The sequence below is a fragment of the Petaurus breviceps genome, unplaced genomic scaffold, assembly GCF_028583685.1.
Source record: "Petaurus breviceps papuanus isolate PSGF00001 unplaced genomic scaffold, PetGlider_PUasm1.0 140, whole genome shotgun sequence".
In the NCBI taxonomy this organism is placed as follows: Eukaryota; Metazoa; Chordata; class Mammalia; order Diprotodontia; family Petauridae; genus Petaurus; species Petaurus breviceps.
The window spans coordinates 51779950-51787881 of NW_027185698.1; the positions used below are offsets into that span (position 1 = coordinate 51779950).

Sequence of the window (7932 nt, forward strand, 5' to 3'; positions counted from 1 at the left end):
ATAGATAGATAGATAGATAGATAGATAGATAGATAGATAGATAGATAATAGATGTATATAGGGACATAGATATGTTATCTCATTTCTTCATCACAACAACCCTATGAGGCTGGTGCTATTATTGTACCCATTTTACAGATTAGGAAACTGAGGCACAGCAGTTGAATAATTTGCCCAGGTCGTTAATGTCTGAGGCATGAGTTGAATTCAGGTCTTTCTGACTTCAAGTCCAGAAGGCTATGTACTCACTATACACCACTTAAGTGTCTTAGTTGTTGTTAGTTTTTCACTCTCTAAATGCTCGCTTAAATAATATTCAGGGAATATCTAACTCACTAATGAATCTTGCCAAGTGTTTAAAATAAGAATCTTTATTTCATAGAATCAGAAAATATAGACTTTCACAACCAGAAGGTATTTCAGATGTCAACTAATCCAAATCAAAGCTAAAGAGGAATCCCCTTTATAAAATCATGGGGTCATATAGTATCCTTTCAATACCTCCAGGGAAAGGAATGCCACTTGTCATCTAACTTCCAGTGGTTGCTGCTAGTGCTGCATTAGGGACCAAACAGAATGATGGTATCAATAAACCCAGGGTTCAGAACATTTGAGGGGAAGGAGACATCAGGAAGACAAAAGATCACATACACACACAGTACAGGTACTCATCATTTGGCAAGGTGGTAGAGATAACAATAAACTAGTGAGAACACTCACCAGAACCAGGAAACAAAGCTCCGCGGACTATGGAAAAGAGATTATACTGGCCATGCATAGGACCAGGACAAACTGGATAGGGACAAGTTATGGTCCATTCCTGGATTTGGGGGAAGTTTAGTGTTTTCAGCTTAGTAGGGAGGTACAGTGCATCACTGGAGAAGGTCATCCTTGAGTAAGTTGCTTTGGCTAAAGGATGATCTCTAGAAGGAGGGTTAATATTACAGGAATATGATCTAATATCAATCATTTAGGCCAGGTAGTTTTAGATCCAATCAACATGGCCTTAGGAGGGATGGTATTTGGGCTATAATAGCTCATGTTGTTAGCACTTTGTTTTTGAAGAAGACCAATGGCATTGAGCAGCCGATGTCTTGATTTGCCTGTGAATTTGGATTTAAGTGATGAAGAGTTGCAAAAAGTCATTCTCTTCCTGAGTCACTGAAGTTCAGTGGCAAGACAAAAGACTGCTGATGGCTAGGGATGCATCGGATAACATTGGGCCTCTTCAGTGTTTGACCAAGCTCTAAGCACTCCACAGCACCTGTTTTGGCCACCTTCGTGGCGATTGGGACAAATTGTTCTCATCTTCCAATTCGACCAGGAGAAGTCTTCACATGCTTGGAGCAGACACCCCCCTAAATTACCAACAATAGGTCAGTTAGCATAACCATTATCTGTATCAGAGAATAATGGATGGAGTGCTAAACTTGGAGTCACCATGACCTGGATTCAAATCTCACATAAAACATTCACAAGACATGTAATATTGGGCAAAAACTCTCACTGAGCCTCAGTTTTCTCATCTGAAAAATGGGGATAATAATAACACCTACCTCCCAGAGGTAGATCAAATATAATAATGCATATAAGGCACTTCTTAAAACATAAAGTTCTTGATAAGTGTGAACTATTATTATTATGTACTTTTCTCTGAACCTTTTTCATAGGGGCAAGTCTTCAAACCCTTCCAAGCATCTAGCATAGTAACCATGAGTCAAAATACCCAAGATGATCATCACCCTAAGAATAGCAATCTGAGAAATTTCACTTACAAGGATGGGGAATTCACTCATTAAAGAAGTTTTAAATTCATCCTCCATCTGAGGTTGGGAGGCCTTGAAAATGAGGATCATGATGTGGAAATGTATACTGAACCTATACACAAGATAGCAAATATACAAAGTGGGAAAGAGAAATCACTGGAGTGACCCACAGCATAGCACTTGGGAAGATAAGGGAGAATGAAAATTCTCATAAAGGAAAAGCAAAAAGTATTGCATTTAAGGGAATACCAAAACTTGTCATATGGCCTTTAGATGGCTGGAATGGATAATGCCAGAGAAAATGTCAGACCACCACTGTCTCATTGTCATTATTATCCATGTAATATTTCAATTATGGGGCAGATAGGTGGCACAGTAGACAGAGGGCTGGGCCCAGAGTCAGGAAGACTCATTTTCCTAAATTCAAATCTGGTCTCAAACATTTACAAGCTGTGTGACAAGTCACTTAACCCCGTTTGCCTCAGTTTGGGCATCTATAAAATGAACTGAGAAGGAAATGGCAAACCAGTAACTTTGCCCCCAAAAAGCACAAATAGGATAACAGAGTCAGATACAACTGAAAAATGAATAAGCAACAAACGTACTTCAACAGGGAGAGGGAGGAGGTCTATTCTCTGTCCCTTGGCTGAAGGATCTATAAAGAAGATGCCCATCCTCCAGGGAGTGGGGAGAGAACATAATAGCTTTGAAAGAAAAGACTATTACCATAATCACAGAAGCAAGAACTTTTAAGGTAGCTGCTGCTGCCAATACCCCTAAAAAGAACAACCACCTCCATTCTAGCTGCAGCTGCCAATAATTGGGAAATAAAAGTAGGGAGAGTTTTCGACATGCTTTTTCTTATAAACTGGACATTCATATTGTGATTGCAGATAGATAAGGGATGTGGAAGAATGAAAAGGCAGGTGAGACCATTGAGGGGGTCTCGTCTCTTGTCTCGTCAACAGCTTGTCTCGTGAGTCTCTGTATTTTCCCATGTTGTGTGTTTTTTCTGGAGAAGTCTGGGTGCCAGGCTGTACTGTGGATTGCCTGAGGTTTGGTGGGAGGGATAAAAAGAATACTAAAGGACGAGGTGATGGTGACTTTGTTTCTCAAGGGATTCAACAACTTCATCCTTAATAACATCTTTTGAATTTTTTATTATCCTCTTGGTTTTTCCTCTATCAGAAGTAATGGACCCGTTGCAGTCAGTGGTCACAGGACCCTGACAACTACAATTCCCCTAAGTCATTTGTGGGGTGAGAGGGGAGGAGTAAAAAAAAGAAGATCCCAGAGCAATCAATAGTTGTTTACAGAGATGATATTGTTGCTTAGGAAACATCCCTCAACTTCTCTTGTTTCATGTTTTAAAAAAAATGACTTCAGGTTGCCATGGAAGCAGTGGCTAACAGCTGAGGATGCTTTATAAACAGACTTGGATCCATACAGATGAGTTTGTGGGATTTGGTTCCCCCTTCATCTTACAGTTTGGGGAGGGAGCAGGACAAGAGCTGGGAAAAATCAATAAAGTTACACTCTCGTGTGAATAAAGTCCTAATAAAGAAGCCTGTGAGTTGATTCTGTAAAGAAATGGGATTGTGTTTCTTCTGTAAAGGTATTTGCTCTCATTTTCATAACTATTTGGAGAGGAAAGAAAATAAATCTGCTGCCAGACACCTTGGGGAACAATTATTCCAACCCAGGAAAAATATTTAATTTAATGATGTGTAGCGAGAAGAGCGGCACACATACACCATTCTTTTCTTTTTCTTCCTTTTAATTTTTTGGGGCCTTTTCAGAATATGCTCTGGATCTGAGAATAAGATGAGATCATTTCAGCCCTCAGAGCTCTTTAATTATTTTTTTAGTGGGGGTGGGTGGAATTGCTACATTAAATGCTGGGGAAAGTGGGGAAGAAGTGTGTCAATGTCTGGTACTGACGTATCATTCACACACACATCCCTTCCCCAAACTCAGAACACAGCGTTTCTTACCCCCAATCAAGAATTCCTGCTGCCCTGATATAAAAGGGAACCAGTTTCTAGATGTTTCAATTTGCATTTTTCCTTCCACTAAACATTTTCCAACAAAGACAAACTCTCATGCCCCAACATGGTGTAGAGTGAATCTTGAAGATTACACATTTTTAAATTTTTGCAAATCTCAAAGCATTTTATGAATTTCATTTGTTCTTACTATTGTGTAGGTTACTTTGGAAGAGGGGGGAAATACCTGTGATATAGGGAAGGCTCAATAAGAAATCATGCTCTACCAATGAAGATCAGCTTAGAGTTATGTAGGGCTCTGAGTTAAAGGACTTATTCAGGGTCACACAGCCAGTATGTCAGAAGAAGGACTTGAACATCCTGGCCCCAAGGCTAGCTTTCTATCCACTATACCATACTATCTCTCATCACCTTTTTTTATTGTTATTATTATGCCAATGAACAGCTCTTTCCAAGCTAGAAAGGTTTTGAGTAAGAGCCTGGCAACAGACTTGTGTTTTTCATCTAAGGACCATCCGGGTATAGTTCAGGAATGTTCATTAACAGAAAGTTGACTACTGTGTGATAAATATTTTGAGGAACAGTAACTTTATACCCACATGTCAAACCCAAATAAGAACCAAACTTTCACCTTCTGTTCGACTGCCACGGAGCTGTGGTACTCACAGACACAATGGATTGGAGTCCATTGGTTACTTGCTGTATGAAAGGCCAAGGGCACATGAGCAAGTCATAGATTCAACTATTGGTGCATGGAAAGTGTGCAATGTTTGCTGCGGAAATGGATTCTCACACAAAGATTCATTCCCTGGATGGTGTTTCGTGGCTCATAAACAGTGATGGATGAACCTAATTTTTAGTTTAATTTCTTGCTGTGCAGTTCAGTCATTTCAGTGACAATAAAATGAAATTATTGAGGATCTGGAAACCAACAGAGCGGTTAGGAACCACGTAAATCTGACTGCACAAGATCCAGCAAGTCCGGTTTCTAGAGTTTAACAAAAGGATGTGGCTGAGCATTCCCCTGTAGGCAGCAGTCACAGTGTCTTAGAAGTTATTGATAGTGTCTTTGAATGTAATCCCTGCTTCAAAAAAGGATGAGTTCATAGATTTTCTTCATTCTCTAGACAGATAGACATAGAAAATAGCGACAGCTAGATGTTTCTATACATAGTCATCTATCTATAGCTATTGCTATATCTATCTATATAGATATTGAGAGAGTGAGAAGGAAAGAGATGTCTAATGTATAGTTTACAGGCATGTTAAAGAGGCAGTTAGGTGACTTAGTAGACAGAGCACTGGACCTGGAGTCAGGAAGTCCTGAGTTCAAATTCAGCCTTAGACACTAGCTGTGAGATCCTGGGTGAGTCACTTAACCTCTGTTTACCTTAATCCACTAGAGAAGTTTCTTTGCCAAGAAACCTCATGGACAGTATTGATGTGCCATGGCCCACAGGGTCACAAAGAGTCAGACATAACTGAAAAACAACATACATGTTACATGACACAATAAACTTTCTAGAAATGGGAAGGTATATTCTTGTCTTTGAGGAAACTTTTTTTTTAATGTTATCAAACTTTTATGTTTGTTTAAAATGCTCAGAAGTAACAAAAGTCCTGGCCCCTTTAAGAAAAGTCATTTATTTGTCTTTGGCAGAAATCTAGGTAACAACGATAGAAACAACAAAAACTATAGAGATTTAGCAGTGAACTAATTCATGCTAACTCAGTATTGATAAAGGGAAGAGGGAAAGTAGTTGAGTGAATTATGCAGGGAGTTGCTAAGGTAACTTTCTCCAAATGAGGAAGTTATCATCTTGGGACTGGACACAGATTTTCCAGAGTTGAGAAGTAAAGAGGCCTCAAGCCGTTCCTAAGAAAAAGAAGGAAGTTCTGCTTCAGGCACAGAATTTCAAAGTTGGAAAGAAGAGATTATTCTGTCCAAGTTCATACCCTGACAAGAAGACTCTCTACAATATCCTTGAGAAGTGGGCTGCTTGAAGACCTCCATCATGTATGTTGGGTATGGTGGGGGAGGAGACTTAAATCCCCCTTAGCCTTATTCCACAGTTCAACTCTTTTGCTGAAAGCTTTCTACATTCCCTAAGCTAGCGCAATGTACTGGGACAAAACTGTTATCAAAAAATGGGCTTTGTTTCATTGAAGGCAGAATTTTTTATCATCCTAGTAGGGGCCCAGGAGGCACAGGCAGGTTTTGGGTTGTGGATTTCCCCCTCTTAAAATTGTTACCCCAGAAATTTATGGCTATAAGACCACTGGTGTGTGTCTCTCTATCTCTGTATGTCTTTGTCTCTTTGACTGTCTCTCACTCACTCGTCCCATTCTGGATGTGAGAGAGCATAAAAAAGAATAGTATTGAAGACCTATGAGTTTACCAGCTCAGTTTACAAAACTGCATGATACAAAAGTTGTGATAATTCCACCCTTGGGCTTGTAACTCAGTCCATTTGAAAATATTTTGGAGGATCTCTTTACACCCCTTGTCTGGGAGGGAAGGCTATTAGGAAGATTATGGGATGATAGATTTAGAGTAGGAATGGATCTTAGAGAAGTTATCTACTCTCTCCCTCATTTTACAGATGAGGGAACTGAGGCACAACATGGTTAAATGGCTTGCCCATGGTCAGTAAAGTATCTAAGGTGAGATTTGAACCTAGGTCTTTTCTTCATTGCAAGGTCATGACTCATCTAATACACCAAAAGGGACAGCTGGGTGTACTTTCACACCTAAGACAGCACCCTTAAAAGATTCCAAACCAGGTTAGAGACTTTGCTTTTAAAGGGCTATTTTCTAATTTTGAGTACATTTATTGTACTTATGCCTTGTTTTTGTACCTTCAAAACAATGAGGTACTTCTATTTTGCATTGTGTAATTTAAAGAGGTGGTTTTATCCTTTGTTTTTTTGGTAATCTCTAAATATAATTATAAAAAGTGATAGAAAAAAGAAGCTGTTTCCTTCTGCCTTGAGATTTGTATTGTAAAGGGGTGATGTTTCTTGAAAGGTGCTCCTAGAACAAAGGTGGAAAAACATGAAGAAATACCCTTAAGGACATTCAGGGTAGGAGTTAGGGCCAAACTTGGTAGGAGGAAGACTCAACTAACTCAGAAAAATGGTTTAGGAAAACGGAACAAATCATTCTTGGCCTCCCGCTGTTTCACACCTAATTATTTAAAGAGTTTTGAAAGCTTTTAAACAAGGTCAGAAATTGTTACTATTTAATACTTCTCCCCCTCTTCTCCCCTGCCCACCTTGCTTGAAGAACTATTTCCAGAGAATGGTTCACTTACTGTTGTCAGCTAGTGGGAGGATGATAGAACAGTCAGCCAAATGACATCGGGGCAGATTATTTGTTGGTGATCTTGTTCAAATCTTGGTTTAATATATGAGAATGGACATGTCTATTTTGGTGCTATTTCTAAATAAAGACCAAATTGGTATTGGGATTATTGATGTGGGCATGCTGCTGAATTAACAACCCCCACTCCATACCTCCAACAGGAAAAGGGGAGACTTTCAATAGACTATTTGCTGAGCCCTCATAAATGAATGTCACGGAGTGTAGTAAATCACAATATTGAGTTGGTCCCAGGTGATTAAATGGAAGCAGTAGGGCAATTTAGAGGAGTGAATTCACCAAGCTGTTAGCAGAACTTTCTGTAAACAACACACACACACACCCCAAAGGTTGGGGCACCTGACTTGAATAGACACAGGCCTATCTATAGTACCTCTGGATTACAGAAGGACATATGGTATTGGTATTGGTAATTCTATACACAAATTCTAACTTATATTAGAAAAGAATTGAAGGAAATTAGGCTCGGGGCAAATTTAACAGCAGTTCTGAAAGGTGGCTAAGGAGGGCAGAAAGTCCAGCATTGAAGACCAAGACTTACATATGTTAGGGATGGTTAACCCTACTCCAGAAAGTGTCTGTAACTTAAATCATGCCCCTTTTGTGGACATCTCTTTCTGATAATGTAGATAAATGGTGGTGGAAGGAGGAGGAGGAGGAAGAGGAGGAGGAGGAGGAGAAGGAGAAGGAGAAGAAGAAAAAGAAAAAGGAGGAGGAGGAGAAGGAGAAGGAGAAGAAGAAGAAGAAGAAGAAGAAGAAGAAGAAGAAGAAGAAGAAG

General features: G+C 39.6%; 1 long non-coding RNA gene across 1 annotated transcript in view; it reads right to left on the reverse strand.

Moving 5' to 3' along the window:
• Positions 1-7932, reverse strand: part of LOC138151001 (uncharacterized) — a 48505-nt gene that overhangs the window by 26719 nt on the left and 13854 nt on the right. The gene's annotated exons all lie outside the window — the stretch shown is intronic.